This window comes from Stegodyphus dumicola, chromosome 2 (assembly GCF_044657685.1).
Source record: "Stegodyphus dumicola isolate Sdum_Otavi_A_Nest chromosome 2, ASM4465768v1".
NCBI classification, from domain to species: domain Eukaryota; kingdom Metazoa; phylum Arthropoda; class Arachnida; order Araneae; family Eresidae; genus Stegodyphus; species Stegodyphus dumicola.
This window is the reverse complement of record NC_140769.1, coordinates 83,975,352-83,996,130: the sequence shown is the minus strand read 5'-3', so window position 1 is coordinate 83,996,130 and position 20,779 is coordinate 83,975,352. Positions and strand designations below refer to the sequence as shown.

Sequence of the window (20,779 nt, the reverse complement as noted above, 5' to 3'; positions counted from 1 at the left end):
TTTTACAGCGGCCCGAAGAGGCGGGGATGTTGATTGTTTATATTTTAGATTGTTTTAATACTTTTTATTTAATTGTGTTTAAACATGCCTTCAAAATAAAATACAGTGATACCAAAAATGAATATAAAGTGATTTAACATTTTTAAGTAACTAGAACCCTAAATCATTGAGGATACTGAGCTTGTTTCTTTCCAACGAGGCGGTTCCATCTGGGCGTAATAGGAAACAATGACATCCGTAGTGTGTTGCTTATATCCAGTTATTCGGGTACTTTCTTTTGGTCGCTGTCAACGCAAAAAACCCCGCTTCACATAGATAGGTTGTCGAAAATAGCTACAGGAATTTAAGTGCTGCGTTGGAAAATTCAGGGTATTCTGCCATGTCTTTAATCCAGAACGCCGGCAGAGTTGTCTCGAACGTAGTTTTAAAGCCACCGTCATTTGCAATCTTCAGCAGTTGATCTTCTTATTGCACAGACATGCTACTTTCGCCTGATTTGTTGACAAATGGGTCGTGGATCCATTCCTTATCAGTTCTTGGGTCTTTATCGTTGGGAAGTAGCGCTCGAACTCATTTAAAAGTAAGATCGTGCACCAACTGGGAGGATGAATGTTCAGGCTCAGTCTCACTTAAAATCCACCACTAATGTCTGAAAACATGTCCAAAATGCTTCTGTTCACTCTCCGTCCCCACAACTCCAGTTTGCCTAAGTGCAGCTACTTTGTCTGCCAATTTGAAAACAGTTATCTTTTTTTCTCTGAAGGCACAGATAGAGTTCATTGAGCAGGCTGAATACGTTTCACAGGTAAGCCACCTTTGCGACCCATACCTTGTCACTGAAATGTGTTGCCAGCGGTGACATCTTTTCTGAGAGAAATCTTTGCAATGGCTCTCGTAATTCAAATACTCTGATTATCGATTTTTCTCTAGATAACCACCTTAGTTCCGTGTATAAAAAAAGGCATCTGTACTCTGCGTCCAACTCCTCACAAAGCTGCTGAAACAGGCGCGAGTTAGGGGCGTGTGCTTTGATGTGGTTAATATCATTAACGACGTCAATCAATACGCTGTTAAACTCCGGTGAAATTTTTCGGCTTGCCAACATTTCCCTGTGAATGCGACAATGCGTAGACTCACTCTGAGGTGCAACCTTCTTAATCCTAGTAGTTAAACCAGACAGTAGTCCAGGCATGATAGCAGCTCCTCCTGTGCATATGCCTACACAAATTGACTATTTTAGTTGTCCTGTTATATAACAATCCAGTGACTTGAACAGTTATGCTCCTGTAGTGTGGGTTGGCAAACATAGTGCACATCTCAAATCTTCATGCCCATCCTCCTGGTATAGATCCTAACAAATCCTCATGCACATTCTCTTGATCTATATATGATTATAGATCAGTACGTAAACAAGTACTATTGCCTTGTTATCGATATCTGTAGATTCGTCAAACTGTATTGCGAACCACGGTGATTATTTCTCTCCAAGAATTGTGTCTCGGTACTCCGGCTGTTTCTTCAATGCGCCTAGGCACCGTGCTAGCCAGCAAAGGCACATGTGCTATCGTTTCCACTGTAGCCTCTCCTAGAAGTTCACGCATGTGGTCCTTAGTGGAGGGCAAGATCAATTCTTCACCGATAGTGAAAGAGCGTGTCTATACGCAGAGATAAGAGGTCGTATGTATTTTGCTCCCACATTTTGCTTCACGGTGAACGGAATATTCAGCCTTACAAGAGATTTTTTTGTATCTGCAGTTACAACAAAGCACTAGGACTTCAGTAGTGTAAGTTTCATCATTATTCAGTGATTATTTAATTAATTTTCTAAGTATTACAGTTCCGGCTTGTGTTCCTGACCGTTGTTACTTTAACACAGTAACGCGGTTACCCGACCCTCCTTCCTTCTACTGATAAGAAAAAGGAACTTTAGCATTCTACCCTCCTCTCAGTCTCGGACACAGGCAGCGCAGGGGTGCGCTTGTAATCGAATACTACTCTAAATCCACCCCTTCCAAACAAGAAGGAAAAGATTGTCAACCGCCATCTTTGGCCACATAAGAGTAGTAATCATCTTACGACTGTCAGTGTATTTGATTTTTTTTTATTAGTACTACACATCATTCGTGCCAAGTGCGTATTTGCATTCAGCTCAAGCAGTATTTTCCTCTATTAGTACTACAGTGAAATTCTTCATCAAGTTCATATCTGTGAAAGTGTGTGCATTGCTGAATGCAATTTCTCATCCAAGTTCATATCTGTGAAAGTGTGTGCATTGCTTATTTTGAAAGAGATTTTAACGCTTACGAAGTATTTACCTCTTACATACCCCAGTCCGAACTAGTGCTATAGCACATACTCAATATATGTAAAGAAGATTTTTGGAATTTCACCAAACATCTCCTTATTCATTATTAATACCGGAAGTTTGTGCATCGTGTTCTCGCAGTACGGTACATACTTTATCGGCAGTGTATGCGATTTGATTGTACATCTCCTCATTCAAGTTTAGTGCTACGAAGAGCTCCAGTATTAATCATATTATTCAGTGCTTTGATATAGTGCGTGTGAATATTATTCAGTACTTACTTAGTGCAGTGAAAAGTGCGTGTATTGTGCTCAAGTATTCATCTTTTCTTCAAGCGCGTAATTTTTATTCAGTGCTTACCGTGAGTGTGTGCATACGCTATTGCTCTTTCTTTTTCTTTTTCTTTTTTTTTTTTTTTTTTTTTTTTTTAATCTTTTCTTTCATAGTGCTACAGCGCAAACTCAATATTTATGCAAGATAATTTATTTGTGAGATATCTTCATTCATCTCCTAATCAAATTTTCAGTGCTGTGAAAGTATAGTGTTTTTGCAGTTATCTCATCTTATAGTGCAATAGTGCATACTTTACTGTCAGTTTATGTGATTTGATTGCGCATCTTCTCCTTCGAGTTTAGTCCTAGAAAGTGTGTGCATCGTGTTCTAATAGTCATATCATTATTATTCAGTGCTGTGTAATAGTGTGCGTGATTATCAGTCTGTGCTTACTTAGAACTGTTTAGTATATAAGGTTAAAGTGTGTGCGTCACATTTTATATAAAACAAATATATATATTTTCCTCTTTTAGTGCTACAGCCCATACTCAATATACAAGAAAGTCTATTAGCTTATGAGGTTTCATTATACATCACCTCATCCTCTTTAGTGCCGTGAAAGTGCACACATTGTGTTCTCGCAACTATCTAATCTATTATTGCTACGGTAAATGCTTAGTACTCTAGCCCAAGTGCATGCGATCTGATCGTGCATCTTCTCATTCAAGTTTAGCGTCGTGAAGTGTGTTCATTGTGTTCCGCTACCTTTCCTTACAGTGCTATCGCGTAAACTGAGTATTCCTGGAATATTGCATGTGCACGTGTATCGATCATTCATCTCATCATTCGTTTTTTATGCTCTGAAAGCATCTTCATTGTGTTCTCTTACTTACTATGCCTTCGGATACTCCCTCATCACCAGCCGGCACGGAGCATAATATTCAACATTCTCCCCCTTCTGTTAAAGGGGCTGCTAGCACATCGACACCTAACTCCAGGTTGGAAGCAATTAACCACATCTGTAACCAACTCCAGTTATTCATCTTACAAGCAAAGGAATCTCGCAGACTAAACGCTTCTGAAAGAAAGCAATTTACATCTTTTGTGAACACCGTTCGCATAACGTTAACGGAACAAGAGGTTTATCTCGCCCAGCTACAGGGACAAGTCTTGGCTCTGCAACAACAGCAACTCGCATACAGTTTACAGCCATCTCACGAGAATCCTCAACATTCCGAGTCTTATCAAGCAGTGGAATCCTCAGCCCCAAAAGAACAGTCCACAAAAGAATATTCCTTCACTGAGGTGACACGAAAGAAGCGGAAAACTTCTCCACCTTCAAGATCTTCTCCAGTTCTATCGGAGCACGTTCTATTATTAAGGTTAAAGAACTCCACACGGACACCCGAAGGGATTAAAGCTCAACTTTCGGCAGATTTGAAACCCTCCCAGCTAGGGATCACTTTTGTGCAGATTCGGCAGACAAGGTCCAGAGAGCTTCTCATCCGGTGTCGAGAAAAAGCTCACCTGCTACGCCTGAAACAGGCAATCGAGGACAGGCCAGCACTACTAGAGACACTTGAATTTCGGGAGCCCAAGCCAAGAAGGGAAAGTGTAATTATTTTTGGAGTACCTGAGAATCTAGGAAAAGAAGATCTAACAGCAGCACTTGTAGACCAACTGCCCAATTTCAATCCCAGTGCTTTTCAAATACGAGCAAGCCGTTCCGGGCAAAGCGGAAGGAAAAACTGGGTGATAGACATAGACCCTAAGTCAGCAGAACACCTAATTAAGCTAGGCCGTCTTTTAGTGGGTTTTGATTCCTGTCCTCTCCGTCCGTACATTAGGATCATACGCTGTTACAACTGCCAGGAGTTCGGTCACTATAGCAGGAACTGTAAAAACGCTCCAGTTTGCGCGAAGTGTGGTAACAGCCACCCGACGCAGGAGTGTAGCTCGGAAAAAGTGAGTTGCACTAATTGCTGCAGTAGTAATTCTGAAAAGGGGACCTCTTTCAGCACAGATCACCCAGCTACTTCAAGTTCCTGCCCAGTGTATGGAGCCCATTTCGAGAGTCTGAGAAGGACCACTGCAAAGAACTAAACCAAGATGACACTAAACAAACATATAGCAGGTCTTCGATTTTTACAGTGTAACTTGCAGAAGTGCTATGCAGCAACCATAAATACGCTGCAAGTAATGACACATACTGCTGCCAATGTCGGAATCTTCCAAGAGCCATACGTTCACAACGGAGTGATTCCTGGTGTTCCAACACACAGCAGAACGTTTCTCTCAAAGAATCAGCTAGCTGCGATTATTTACAGTGGCCCTCTCTCCCCTCTCCTAATGAAAATCACAGAGCATACAGTCTCCATCAGACTAGACACTAGTAATTGCAGCATTGATATTATTGCTGTGTATCTACCCCCGAGCGAAGATATTACCTCTCTATTAGAGGAACTTAATTCTAACCTTCTAACTGGGGCATCACACTGTATCATAGCAGGAGACTTTAACGCCACCAGTCAACTATGGGGTGCTGACTCGGAGAACCGAAGGGGAATTGCGGTACTCGAATTCTTGGACAGTAAGCATTTCATTGTCATCAACGCTCAGGACTCACCGCCTACCTTTGAAACATCTAGAGCTCGAGGGTGGACAGATCTAACAATATCAACTCCCAATACAACTCCGTACATACAAGATTGGACAGTGAGTGACCTGCCGTCACTCAGTGATCACAAAATTATTACTTACAGGCTGGATACTCCTATAGACTACATAATAAAGAAAAGATTCAAAACGGCATTTGGAGGACATTCCGTTTTACGGGAACACATTCGAGCGCACGTAGAGAAATTTATCAAAGATTTCAACAACTGCCAGGACAGAAACTCCTTAGATAATCTCTACGACTTACTAGTTACAAAAATAGTGCAAGCCGCCCACAAAGCATATCGTTTGAAATCTGTAAAGGCAAAACACTCGATATCCTGGTGGTCACCTGAGCTTAACACAGAGAGGAGCAGAGTTCGAGCACTTCGCAGAAAAGCACAATCCACGGTAGATCCATATCTACGGCAACTCAAAATGATAACATACAATAAAGCCAGAGCTTTATATAAAAGAAAAATTAAAGAGGCCAAGTTAATCTCATGGAGAACTTACTGTAGTAATGTCACAAAAGCCTTTGGACCTACTCAAAAGATAACATGTAACAAGGTGTTTCGTCCTACGACCCTTTCGCCTATGGTGAATAGCACTGCCTCATCCAACATCGAAGTAATCAGTGAGATCATAAATGCAGTTTTTCCTGATGATGATGAAGAGGATTTCTTAGAGGAGCAAGAGGAAGCGAGAAAAACCTACAGTATGAAATTTCGCCAAGTTACCAGAAGAGACGAACTCCCTCCTACGCAAATGGAAGTGGATAACATCATACGTACTCTGGCACCCAAAAAAGCTCCAGGTCCGGATGGAATTGATAATATCATCATTAGAGAGATACACCGGGAATTCCCAAAACTATTCCTTGCGGTCATTTCAGCTTGCTGGAAACATCAGTACTTTCCTAAAAATATGAAGTTGGCAGAAGTGGCGTTTTTCCTAAAATCAGGCAAAACTCCGGCAGAACCTACATCTTACAGGCCAGTCTGTCTACTGCCAGCGCTCGGTAAGGTATTGGAAAGAGTAATTCTTTACAGATTGGACTTCTTCCTGCAAAGGAACAACGCCCTGCATCCCAACCAATATGGATTCCGAATGGGCAACTCAACTGAACATGCCATAAAAGACTTAATGGCCACTATCAAACAGAACAAGGATAACAATTTGCACTCACTGGCAATAGCCATTGACATCAAGGGAGCCTTTGACTCCCTTTGGTGGCCAGACGTAATAAATTTGCTGCACAACATGTCGTGCCCAACAGCCATTATTACCATCCTTCGCTCGTACCTTCAAGATCGAAGTGTACAAGTAACATCAGACAGCGGCATTTATGTCAAAAATGTCTTTAGAGGATGCCCACAGGGGTCATGCCTTGGACCAACACTGTGGAATATAGTAGCAAACTCGGCATTTCGTCAGTTTGAGAGCGTAGAATACGCTCGAATCATAGCCTATGCGGACGATTTTATGCTAGTTGTGGCAGGAAGGAGTAACCTCGAAATGAGATCTCAATACTGTCTTGATCTGTTCTCCCAATGGGCCAGAGCACATAAGCTTCAGATTTCGGCAGAGAAAACTAAAGCTTTGCTCATAGGACGCAGCAGGCAGCTAAGACGCAACCCAAGCATTAAACTCCATGGGATACCGGTAAAATGTTTCCCCCAATTGAAATATCTTGGGCTATTACTCGACAACAGACTTTCTTGGATGCCACATGTCAGGAATCTTAAGACTCGAATTAGCATCCTAAGCAACAACATGAGACGCATGACTTCACATAAATGGGGTATCTCATCTAAGCTACTAAAAATTTGGCATAGAACCATTACAGAAAGAGTAATAACTTATGGAGCAGCAATCTGGGGTGGTGAACTTACCTCTCATATGAAAAGATCCCTGCTCTCTATTCAGAGACAGCAGCTACTTCAAGTATGCAGGGCCTACCGTACCACGTCAACACTAGCCCTACAACAACTAGCAGGAATTCCTCCCTTAGATTTGATAGTAGAAAGGGAGGCAGCTATCGTAAGGGTTACCAGGCTGGGTCAAACTTCAACACTCGGGGGTCATAGTTATCACCACTCGGACTACGAGGAGCGAAACAACTGCAATAACTTTCATCCAGCAGCTTTTAATCTCTCTGACGGTATCAGTATAAACGACCAACCAATTCAGAGGTACAGTAATAACCTTTTCACAGATGGCTCCAAAACTGAGAACGCACGGGCAGCGCCTTCTGTAGACTAGAAAATGGAGTTGTAACATTCGAGTGGAAAAGGAAATTAGGCTTGAATAACTCGGTATACCAAGCAGAGCTTCTAGCTATCAGTGCTGCAATTAGATATGCGAACACATGTCAACAGGAGAAATTCTCCATACTCAGTGATTCGGCATCAAGTCTGACGGCTATCGCAAGTCAAAACAGCCGGAGTCCATTGGTATACAGAATTCAGAAACAGCTTCTGACAATGCCTATTTCGCAAAGACCCACTTTAAAATGGGTTCCCGCTCACACAGGGATTCAAGGCAATGAAGCTGCTGACCTACTGGCCAAGCAGGCAGCCAACTGTACGGATATATTAGAAAGACCAACTAAACTTCCTTGGTCTCATATTAAGCGAACAACTTTGACAAGTCTTCTACAAAATTGGCAAAGTAGATGGACAGAGGCAGAGGTAGGACGAAGGACATTTCGCTTACTGCCAAAAGTTAACATGGAAATAAAGACCCACTGTGCTAGCCTAACACAGTTCTTGACAGGTCATGGACCATTCCCAGTATACCTGAACAGATTCAGATTTAGGGATACTCCTTTCTGCGAATGCGGAGAGGAAGGCGACACGGACCATTATTACTTCCATTGTGTACATACAAGAACCTGGCACTTGAAGAAACCAGCGGACTGTGCCTGGGCAATGTGGACGACTAACACACTCAAAAACAGAATAGCCCTTGATAAAATAGAGAAAATCTCAGAACACTGCCTAAGCAGAAACAACCGTGGATAATATTATAATGTTTCAAAAGTTCAGAACTTAAAGCAGATAACCAGAATAACGCTTAGTGCCTTGCAGTTAACAATATGTAAAAACTATTATTAGTTTACAATATTCAACCTTGTTACTCTGGAGTCTTTCCCGCCGTGATGGTATATAATTCCGTTTGGTTCATGTCCGTGGTCGGAAGCCATCATAGCGGTGCACTCACTCACTCACTCACTCTTCACCGATAGTAAATGGTATTTTAGCCTTAGCAATACAGTTTAACTATCAAATAGGATGCTCGCAGTGCATTCTCCTTTATTGATGTGGTGCCCGTCATAAATTTCTTCTGTCTTTCGTGTTTCCGTTTTTTTCCTTCGAAATACTCCAGGGGTTCGTCTTTTAATTCAGGGTGTTTCGCGTTCAAGTGGCGGAACAGTTTTGAAGGTTTCAGTGCCTCATTAGAGAGCTGGTCTCTGCATTCTACGCAGAGCGTTTTTTGTGTGTAGGAACTACTTGTCTCGATAAATCCATACTTCAAGTAGAAATCATGGTATTTCCGGTTAAAGTTGCATGTTTCTTTGATATGGAAGGCTCTTTTTCTGTCTCTTTCCTCGGCTTTTCTTTTTTCCAAGCAGACTTTCTAAAGACGTCTGTTTCATACTCATTTTGCTAATTTGTGGATTAAAGTTAAGCAAATACAATATATACGTACACACATTATAATAAACAGAATATACACCAAGCACTGTTAACCATTAGAAAATACTAGTGAACAGAGAGTAGAGTGATACACACCTCTTCTTTACCAAAGCTACAACGCCGCTGCCTCTCAGCACCCAACGTCACCTAAAATCGCCCCGATATCTCGATATTTTGCACATGCGCCGTATCGTCCAATGAAAGTCGCACATACCCGAGGGAAATACACCACAGTAAAATAAATGGGAATAATTTAATGTTCCTTGAGTGGACCGGACCATTTGATCCGCGGTGCGATGATTGGGGACCACTGCTCTAACTTAATAATAGAATAATAATTAATAGAATTTCCTATTTTCTTCTGTGCCGTATTGGCGACACACGTTACGGTCGTAAATAATAAAAGAGTCGCTGTTACCTTGAAATGCCTACTGAGCAGACTATAGTAATGTAACTGGCTTACCTATACCATTAGTAAATTGGTGGATCCATTATTCAAATCTCAAAGAAGGCAAGTTGTTTCTAACCTTTTTCCTTCTTCTTTATCTGTTTGAAATATACAATAGTCTTTACAAGTCCTAAAATAGTATTTAATTATTTTTGTGTTGTTCTTTATAATATGTGTCTCATGTGGTAAGTATTCGCATTCTGCTGCTTGCCCTGGCCTGTTCAAAGTTAGTTCAGCTTATTCCAGTAGCATGGTATTTTAAATGCATCGATTGTGTCTGGATATTGCATAATGTTACCTCAATTACGATTTTTTGAAAATAAAAATCTCATTTATAGTTTTTTATACAACAGGTAAAAAAAGACAGAAATTACATATCTTTCATATACTGTGCATTTAAGTGATAAAACAAAGTTATAAAGCATTTTCTATCTCCTTTCCGCATGCCTTCGTGATGTAAGGGATAGCACATTCAAGCGCGTATTCGAGAGGTTCAGGTTCGAGTTCCGATGAGGGCATTAGTCATTTTTCACGACTCCAGCATCAAAATAACCTAATGACTCTACAAACTGTCTGTTAATTTTCCTTTACTAAGTGACAACGTTTATGTTATTAATGGAGTCTTAACGTCTCCCAACCAAATGTAAGTAAACAGAACAATCGTTTCGAGTCCTCGGCTTCAAAATTTGTTAATTGACAGCATTAGTAATTACCATAACTACCATGAGTTGATACACACATAAAGGAACGAATTTCTATTAATCATATTTAATTTTATTTTAATCTCGAAAAAAATCAGACGTTCAGTCTATAATCCCGTTTTCAAATACATAACAAGCCTAGACGAGATACGTCAGAGCTGGTTTTTCTTATTTGAATTGCGACTAATTTGAAGATATCTCTTGTCATATACATTTGTAAATTGTAAAACTACTTTTCTGTCTTTGAAATTTTATATATTAACATGTATTTTATATGTAAGGCATAGTATCATTAAAACGATTTACACTCTTATTCATAATCATAGCACTGATGATTAATCATATAGACTGATTAAGCATATTGAGTAATAGGTATTTGCACTTATCATGCAATGAGGGCAATTAAGTTATTAAAATATCATATATTTCGAAACTAGAACAGAATATATTACCTTTTCAAAACCAAATAGCTTGTTGCACACATTAATAACACGCTTGAATTTTGATTTTGTTTATCATGAATGGAGAACTGTTAGTTAAAACTAATTTCAGAAATATATTAAACATTATCATTTTCTCATTTATGATCTGCATTACAATGAGTTTATTAAATTTAAATTTAAAAAATCTTAAAACACTGCTTACTAGTAGACTATAGTAAGTAGGCTTAACTTATGGAGGTCACATATTTTACTATCATTAATCGTTAGCAAAGCTAATTTGCATAATTAAATCTGCATCATAAATGCTTAATGACAGATACTGATAGTTGTCTGTATGAATTACTGATCTCTATCTGGTTCTAAATTAGATACTTATCTGCAGTTTCATTTGTGTAATTTAAAAGTATTATCTAGTCTAGAAATTTGGCCTTTAGGCGTAATTTTTATAAAGCATACATAAAAGAATTATTTGTTAGAAAATATTTCTGTGTCTAATTACCTGTTATTTTGTGTTATTTCAATATTTTATCTATTAAAAACATATTTCGTAAACTGAATCGTGCCATTCAGAATTAGATATGATACATTCGCATTCAAGATACGATACTAGAAACTTTCACTCTCAACCTGAAAATCTCTCAATAAGAATTTGATTGAAAATCGATAATTCTGGAAATTTTTATTTAGATACTTCCCTTATATATTCTGTTAAATTACAATTTTAGGACAGTGATTGTTTAATTATTGTAACGATTTTCTTTTAAAAAATAATTTCTAACTATTAGATAGCTTTTTATATATTCCTCACTAGCATCAGAGAATGTTATGTCTTAGAAGAAAGCATGTACGGATCGGACATATGAAATGTACTCATGATAATTACGACATTTATTAAATACTTTCGCTTTTCCCTATGCTAGTTTGGTTATTGTTCACTGAAGTGTTTCTGATCTTCCCATTTCTGAAAACGTTTTGTGGTTTCACATTACGTGCCTTGGTTCTTTACCTGCTAAAATAAACCATATGTCAGATCTCCATTTCGGACATTGCAAAATATTCCTAAATACTATACGCATTTTGGTACCATGTATGGTATGACAATTAAATAATGAAATAAAATTTTTAAAACAAATTGTAAACAAAAGACGAGAATCAAACTTGCTTTACATTCAAGATAAATGTTTTTTTTTTTCATCGATATACCAAGCAGCATGATCTAAGAAAGCCTGGGACCACTTGTAACATGTCTTTCTCACAGCAGTGCCTGAAGACTCAACATTTTAAATGTCTCCAAACTCAGAGAGGCAGTTTTGGACTGTAGCAAATAGTCACGAGAGAAAACATTTGATGAGAAGAATGGATGGTAAGCACACACGTTTGCGTTTCGACCAAACAAATCCTAGGCAATTATTACTCATTGAGCCAGTGAGGTATCTTGAAGAAGGCAACGACCACATCCTGAATACTTAGATCTGACTCAGAATCCTCTTGAATAGGCAGACAGAAATACTTAAATTAAGCTGTGCAATATGTTCCATGGAACAAATTCATGATGAATAATTCCTTCATTTTCGTAGAATCATACCAACATTATCTTGGCATCTGACTGTTGAAGACCCTTTCTTCATCTGATGATGGCGACTTCCGTTGAAGAGATGGGCATTGAGCTGTGGGATGATAGTTAGAATATTTTACATCTCAGCAGCAACCAGGTTTTATGGAATTTTAATTCCTTTGAAGGGTATTTTTGTATATCGAACATGATCCTGCTAAATCAACAGACCAAAAAATGTGCGATAAATTGGGAAGCGAATTGTTTCTTTCTCTAATGTTCTTTTAAATTTGAATTGTTTTTTTCATTACCAACAAGCTTATTCCCTATCATCTCGCAATTAAACAACGATATTCCAGCAACCATTTTCTGAATATGTTAATCAGCTCTTTCTTATAAACAGAATTCCGTGTAGGCTAGTTTCATCTTCATTTCTGTCTGCGCCATTTTAGATCATGCATTTGTCAAAGTCTGTGATCGGGATGACAAGTTTTTCTTCACACTTATCTTGCTAATTCAACCGCTTTAGCAACTCATCTGCTAAATTTAAAAGTTTAATATTCACTTTTACCTGACTTAACAATGTTGTCTCACTAATCATATTTTACATCATAATGAGTGAGTTGCATTGGATTATTGCTAAATTGTAAATGAAAGTTGATCATTTGGATGAGATTTTTATCTTGGCCGTAATACAATGAATGCCATTTGTAAGAACAGTTTGTGCTTTAAATTTAACTTTTATATGACAGATGAAAAGATCTAAGGAATGTTCTGAGGTTGAAAGGAAAATGCACCGTCCTCACAAATATGTTAAAACATTAATGTTGGATAAACACTCTACTTTAAAAAAAAATCTAACTTACAGAAAGTTGCAGTCGAAGAGCAGCAACTGTTGACCCCACACTAAAGCACTGGAGCCCTCACTTGCTATCAACTGTCAACTAGCTATCCAGTATAAACTGTAACATAACATAAAGGAATTACAGAATGAAGTATGAACATTCAAGGAGTTTTGGTCTGTTATCAATATAAATTACGTAACACAGTCATTCTTTAGTTATAAAAAACTCGTAATATGTGTAATTTATTTTAAATATGTACCTTGTGGTGATATCCCAGTTATAACTAGTTCAATAACAAAATAATCTTTTTCATTTCCTTAACGGGCTGTGAATATGATTGATAAGGACACATATTTGCATTCGTAACTAATATATCAAAAAATGAATATGCGGATTTCGACATCACAAATCAAATAAATGACCTTTATGAGAGATTTTGGACGGGACCTATGGTTAAATTTATTTATGCAAATTGCTTTATCATATCAGCGATATATACGTGACTTATGACTAAATATGTATTATTACGCATTTCAAGAAAGCCTTACTGAGAAAATGAATGTTTTGAGCACACTTCTGAGTTTACGTTTTGAGAACTTTACTAACTCGGAAATAGTAATATTTTAAATAAAATATGCTAATAAAGAACATGAAGCATTTCGCATTACCTTTAAGAAATTAGATGAGTTTCTATACAGATAGAATAGTTGCAGTTTTAACGAAATTTCTCTGTCTCAGAAAATGATCCATTTATGAAAAGATAAATTATTTCGAATCAAAAGTATTTCACGAAAATTAAAATCCATACTGACTGTGTTAGAAAGAGTGCTGATAAAAGTTTTCGGAAGTAGTTTGAAATTATTTCTATCGTGAATTCAATTTCACGGAAGGAAATCATCATTGTTTCCATTATATAATTTTAACTTATTAGTTTTTAAATATTCTCTGCTTTTATCTATTGGAGCATTGGTCATGATTTCATCATTTCAACTATTCTATAGTTCGTGGGTTTCGTGCTCGATAAAAGCTAAATGGGTGCCATTTTTGCAAAATGTATTGTAATGTATTTTTGCAAAATGTAACTTGCGATATCTGCTTTATTAACTAACAATTCAAAGATGTGTATATATAAATACCGTGCGTACAGTATTTTGCATATCTCTTGGGAAGGAGGCTAAATCTTTTGATACTCGTTGGATTATATCTTACTCAAAACCATTACGTGTCTTATAATAAGACCAGTACAAACACTTTGAGTTCTTTTACTGGTTTTAGTACTCCTCAATCTTAACAGCCTAGAAGACATTTCACTTATTTCAAATATATAGATTGTAAACATATTTAATTTAATGATATGTGAAATATCTCACACGAAACATTTTACCAAGAAATCTTGCAAAGAAAATTGACTTCAGAGGTGAAAGATATTATTATTTATATTTTATTTCAAAAACAACTTTCTTTAAGTTGTTGCGAAAGTCAATCTGTAACTCCTGTTGCGGGTTCCAACTACTTAGGACAATTACAATGTCAATAAGGTGTTACCTATGTTCTGTGAAGTAAATTATCACCACTAGACTATTTAACCACCAAACAAACAGACGCTTTATAAGGTATTTCTACCGCCTTCCTAGCGTGACTTCATGGTGTAGTGTTCATCACACTGAGATGGTATTCAGAGGTTTGTGATTCGATTCCCGGCGAAGGCGGTTGCTAATTTTTCATCTTTCTGCCTTCCAAAAATCCTAATATCTGTACAACATAATATAAAATTCTTTACGTTTCTTCTACCTCACCACTTGTTATTGATTAAATTGAAATATACAAAGATAAAATTACTGATTTCAACAAAGAACTTTCTTTCAAAAATGGATTTTAATTCAATATTTTTATCAGACTTGACTACAGACTACAAGATTGCCTAAACAGAATTTCAAACATTCATCAAAACATGGTCTAACCTCAATCTACGGTATTCACAGTCAGACCCACATTGGCGGCGGACCATACCAAGGATTACCAAGGATTTAACTGTAATCGGCAAGGAAGCTGACAGTCGACCAGAATCTCACACTGTTACTTATAAAATTCAAAACCTAATAGTAAAGTTGCTTGCCACTCAAATCTACATAATTTTTGGAATGACCGAAACTCGTGCCAAAAGGAAGAATGGAAAGAATTAAATTAAACATTCCCATTGGTAAAATTTAAACATAAATCTAGTTCGTTAAAGAGTACGTACATTATCTATATATCTGTATAAACAATGTAAATTTATGTATAAAAAAATTATGTATGTACGCAAAAAAATGTAAACTTTTAACCATAGTCTTTATACAAACCAATTTGTTTAAATGTAAAAAATAGTTTCACAGGTTTTTGAAAAGCAAATGTGGAGAACAGTAAATCATTGTATCTCATAAACATTAAAACTACAAAATCCATTGAGGAAAAAATTGCATAGTTCTGTTGAAATATATTAATAATTATTTAGAACTACGTTTAGTTAATATCATTTGCAAATACGTAAAACCCAAATATTGATTCAAGTGTACGTAAAATTATCTCTGTCTCAGCAATGCCACAAGTATCTGACGTTCGCATCTGCATATTTTCTGGTGTCGTTTGTGCTTCATATAAACTTTCCGTTTGAAATAACTACATAATATAAAATCTAGAGATGCTAATCGGAAGATCTAGCTGAAACTCCGTTAGAGGCTAATACATTTTGTAACTAAGCGTTCGCTATTTGTGCATGCATAATAAGCAGAAACTATATCGCTCTGGAACTACATGTTCTTCTTTCCTTTTAGTAATACATTTTCCAACACTTGTAGAATTTTTATGTTTATTTCTGAAACTGGTTTGTGCAGTTTAAATATAATGCTATAGTTTTATATCATGGAGATTCAGGATCTATTAATTATTGAATGCAGACGCAATCTGCCTTGAAAAATGAAGACAAATAAAGGACTAATTTCTATGCAGAATATTAATCATTTCGTTGAAAGGAATCGTTGTTGTATATCAGGTCAAATGAATTTATAGCGATTTTTATCTAGATAATTAAGCAAACTATCTATAAATTTAAAACAAGTAAAATTTTGGTAGTTAAATTTTAACAATCGACTACTCCCAGACTGAATTACGTATATCTTGTCAGAAGTATAATTTTGCTTTCACCTTTTTCAAATGCTTTTCTTTCTATTCTAACCTAAGTACTAACAGTACGTACATTGTGCACATATTTCTAAATCCCACGCACATAGACATCTCTAAATTTATAGAAAATATTCTATAAGCAAAAAATGTAGTTAAGCCATTATATTGGCAATTGATATATCATCATTACAAGCATATTTCAAGAAAGGTTAATAAGGTATATATTGAAGAATTCATTTGAGTATTTACTGTAATTTGTGTAGTTACTGTAGTTTACGTACTTACTGTAGTTTGAGTCGTGGAATACTGTTATTAGTATTTTGACTACTGATTCTTTATACTGTTGTGATGAATGTAGAATCTGTTATGATCTGTAATAGAGGATTAAAATTTTTAATAAGGAAACAAAACGAATAAATGTGTTAATTAACATTTCTAATTTGTAGCATGATTCCTAAACGTTTGTTAGTATACCTTATAACACATATGCAAAGTAGGTATTAAAATAAATATATCATTTATTCTGAAAAGATTAGTCACTGGATATTAAAAAAGTACAAAAAGCAGTCGAAAATTCAATATCAAGCCCTTAAAAGTCAAAAACTGACTGCTTACAGTTCTTTTACGCATACTCTTCATTTAACGCATAATCTACCGGCAAATGCTTTTATTTTTACTCTTCTTATTTGCTCATTAGTACTCATTTTTACTCTTCTTATTTAATTAAGTATCAACTTCTGCCAGCAATTTTAACTAGTGAAGATTCATTCTTCTTGCTAAAAACGCCTCAGTTAATTGTGAGGTTAACTATTTATAGCACATAGCTTGACACTATCTTAATTAAGCGCTATGCCTTCATAGAGGACGTTCTAAGGACAACTGGACCATGTTAAGCATAGCAAAACTAGGAAATTTCCCATGGAGCCAACCCTTTTGTCTTCCCTCTGCCCGGGTCTGACTACTAATGTTGAACAATAGTACTCACATGTCCACTAGTAAAACAGTCTAACAAAGTGAGCATAAAATTTAAGTGTACAACTAAAATGAGTTAAAACAAACTACTATTTTACCAAAAAGTTGCATTTACATAATTCTGAATTTAGATCCAAACTGGATTTTCTCTGAAATTTAAAATTATCAGAATTCTTTTTAATTCGTTCTTTTCTAAATTTTAATTCACATGTTTCCGAGAAGTTCAAGTTTCTGCAAAAAGTATTTTGTGTTGATTAATTATTAGCCCTAAGAAGAGTAAAGCCCAGGAGAAATATTAGTCTCGAAACAGCATTTTGCGTCGGTTCACTATAAACGGCGTATCACTTTTTAAATTGTTGTTATCAAATATTATCGCCCTGTGTTTAAAGAAATTAAATAATGATGAATATGCATGAATGCATGCATTTTTATCACACTGTTAAAAAACAACGGTACCTACAAATATTAAATTCTAAATAACGTAATCCTCCACCCGAACATGGGCGCCCGGGAGCCCAAATTTTGAATTTTGAATTTCGAATTTGTTTTGTTAGCTATTTCATATTTTGCAAACCTGTAAGTAATTTTTAATTAACAGACTCAACAATTTGAAAGCCAGCAATGACAACGCTGTACGAAAAAACATATGTCCACCACTTGAGACTGTCTATTGAAAAATCTAAAGATACGCTGTTTTTAAATAGTTTGTAATATTGCTGTTGAATTACATTTTATAGGGCTCAAGTGCGAAGCTCATGATGTTTAATAAATAAAAATAACACACAAAACGTTTAGAGAAACGCTCATTTGGGAGTAATATAAAATCTGAAAGCTTTCAGATTTTTCTATCTTTTTATGTTATTTTGTTTTTATTGTTACTTTTATTTTTTTCAGTTTCAATCAGGATGCAAATTAATTAATGCATTTATGTACAGAATTCTTAACAGAGAGACACTTCTTAAGAGATTAAGTGCAGTGTTTTGCTACGAGTTCGAGAGACAAGTAATGGCGCTATCGCTGACCCGTCTCATTACTATTTCCCCAAGTGTCTAAATTAGTACTTGAATTGACTTGAGCTTTGGTAACCGTAATTGCACGCGTAAGCTAGGAACATGAGCAAAAGCGCGTAGAGAAGCTTTGTTCTGTAAATTCTATATCTTCTTTATTAAATTTAATTTTGTTTCTGTTATTCCCTCAAGCTGAGGAGTTTCTTTTCTACTACTACACAAGTTGCGTAACTATTAGACTGATGAACTAATAAAAAAGTTTATTTTAAACTTTCGAAAAACTAATTGATGAACCGGCAAAATTAAAAAATAAAAATTCTTAAACTATTTTTGCTAATGTTTGAAACATTTCCGAAGATGAAAGTTGGAGTTACTTTACGTAGAGGTTAAAACGAGACGGTATATTTCCTGACTTTCTTTCCTAAACCATACATTAATTTTAAAAGCAGTTTCGTTCCACATGTTTATAACAAAGAACAATTTATATAAATGTTTGAAAGCATGATGTTAAACTATAAAACCAAATATACTTTTTGTAGAAGCATTAAACGACACACCATGAAAAGTATGGTATTCTTAGTTTTCAGATTTACATTTAAAATTTCTGTATATCTTATTATAAAATCCATGATTCATTTTTAGTTCAGAGGAGCAATTTTTCCTGAAAAACTATTAATTTCGTTTTGGCATTTTGCGTTGAAAATTGTAAACGGTGAATCACTTTTCAAATTGTTCCAACCAAACATTATCGTCCTGTATTATAGTTAAATAAATTAAATACTGAAGAATCTGCATGAATGTATGTATATCTCTCGCATTGTGATAAAACAATGGTACATAGAGCCATCAAAATTTGAATAACATAATCTTCCATTATATTTGCATGTGGAAGTCCTAATTTGGGTTTGAAACTTTATTGATTATCGATTTCATATTTTGTAATACTTCAAGGAAATTTTTATTAAGAAACTAAACGATTTCAAAGCGAGCAATGGCAACACTATACTGAAAAAAAAAAGTTATCTCCAGCACACAAGACTCCATATCGAGAATTCTAAAGATATTCTCATTTTAAAATTATTTTGCGATATTGCTGTTGTACTGAATTTTATGGTTTGAGTACGTAGAACATGATATTTAGTAAACAAAGTTCACATAGAAAACGTTAAAAAAGCGCTCCTATGGACGTAATTTAAAGGTAGAGTACGAAATGCGCGAAATTTTATCGAAGATCCCCTCCCCCCTCTTATCTAAAGACGAACTGCGCGACTTCCTCCTGTTCCCTCTTTCTAAGAACTTGAATTTCCAAGAAGATTGGGTGCTACATAAGTCATTTATCGCCATTAATGATTCATTTTATTGAGACTGCGAGCCTCTATTTTCTTTTATCAATTTTGTAAAAAATTGTACATACAAAACAAATATTAATTTAAAGTCTGGCGTCTGCTAAAGTAAAAATGAGTTTCTTTTACACTCATTTTAAAAGGTTAGTGACTAACACAAAACTGATGCATAATCAATCTATTAAATATCGGATTTGTAGCGCACCTTAAACAAGTTTCTTGTCTAGATAAATATTAACAAATCTTCTTTGATAGCAGAATGGTTTTTTAACTTTCAAATTCACCATTTGAGGCAAACAGTTCTCTTTATTAAATCTAAAAATTGGATTTCTTAAGTTGTTCTAAATTCACACTAATATTACTGCAATATATTGCCGTATTAAGCGTTCCATATTTAGTCATTGAAGTTATTTTAAGGTTATTTAACTTTCTTACAAAGTCCATATTTTAATATTAGAAAAGTTTAAATAGTTATTCTGTTTTCCAGTTACTCTACCTGATGTAATTTGGCATACATTTAATTTCTAATACATATTTAATTAACAAATTGATAATTATGAGCGTCTGCAGAATTTTCTTAATTAACAAAAAAAATCGAACTCCCTTATATTCATGTCTTTTGATTTTCAATTCCCTTTTTATCCATTCCGTTTTCACATATTGTTGCACTGTATTCAAGTTTTCATGTACGAGATGTAGAATGTATATAATTTGTATTGTATTTATGCCAATTTATATCTAAATGATAATTTTTACAAATTCTTGCATCATAACTCTAGTTAACAGAAGAAATTTCCAACACCTTCAGCATACGGCTTATTTTCTAACCTATTTTCAGGGTGAATTATTTGTAAAATTAATTATTTGAAATTATTTGTTAACAAAGATGGTCGCTAAATCACGCTAATCATATTTCTAGCTGTTGTAATTTATAATGCAACACGTTTATGTGATTCATAATAGAATTCATTTCTAATTTTTTTCAGCAGTATTGAAATTAATAGCAGATATCGATAATTTTATACGTTTAGATTACAAGGATTTAAATTGTCATTGCCTTCTTCACTAATGCTTTTATGCTATGTTCCTAATATTTTATAATAGCATACAGATAAGTTTGACTCATTCACCAAACATGTAAATCTCCAATTCAGACCACTTTTGTTCTTACATGTACAGTATCTTCTATTTTCTTTAATATATCGTTCAGCCTAATTTCAAAAGATCTTATGATCAAGTGGAAAAGTCACTAAACATTGGTAGTTCGACACGAGTTTCTAATTCCAGAGATCCCCCAGCTCTTTCTTTTTTTGTACTTATTTTACTGTATAAAAATGATACGTAAAAATTTCAGTTCATGAAGCAAAAATAT

General features: G+C 35.5%; 1 long non-coding RNA gene across 1 annotated transcript in view; it reads right to left on the bottom strand.

Moving 5' to 3' along the window:
- Positions 1-13,036, bottom strand: part of LOC146998500 (uncharacterized) — a 163,820-nt gene extending 150,784 nt beyond the window's left edge. The window contains exon 1 of the long non-coding RNA XR_015039317.1: positions 12,945-13,036. This is a non-coding gene — a long non-coding RNA (uncharacterized LOC146998500). The remainder of the gene's footprint in view (positions 1-12,944) is intronic.
- Positions 13,037-20,779: the final 7,743 nt, after the last annotated feature.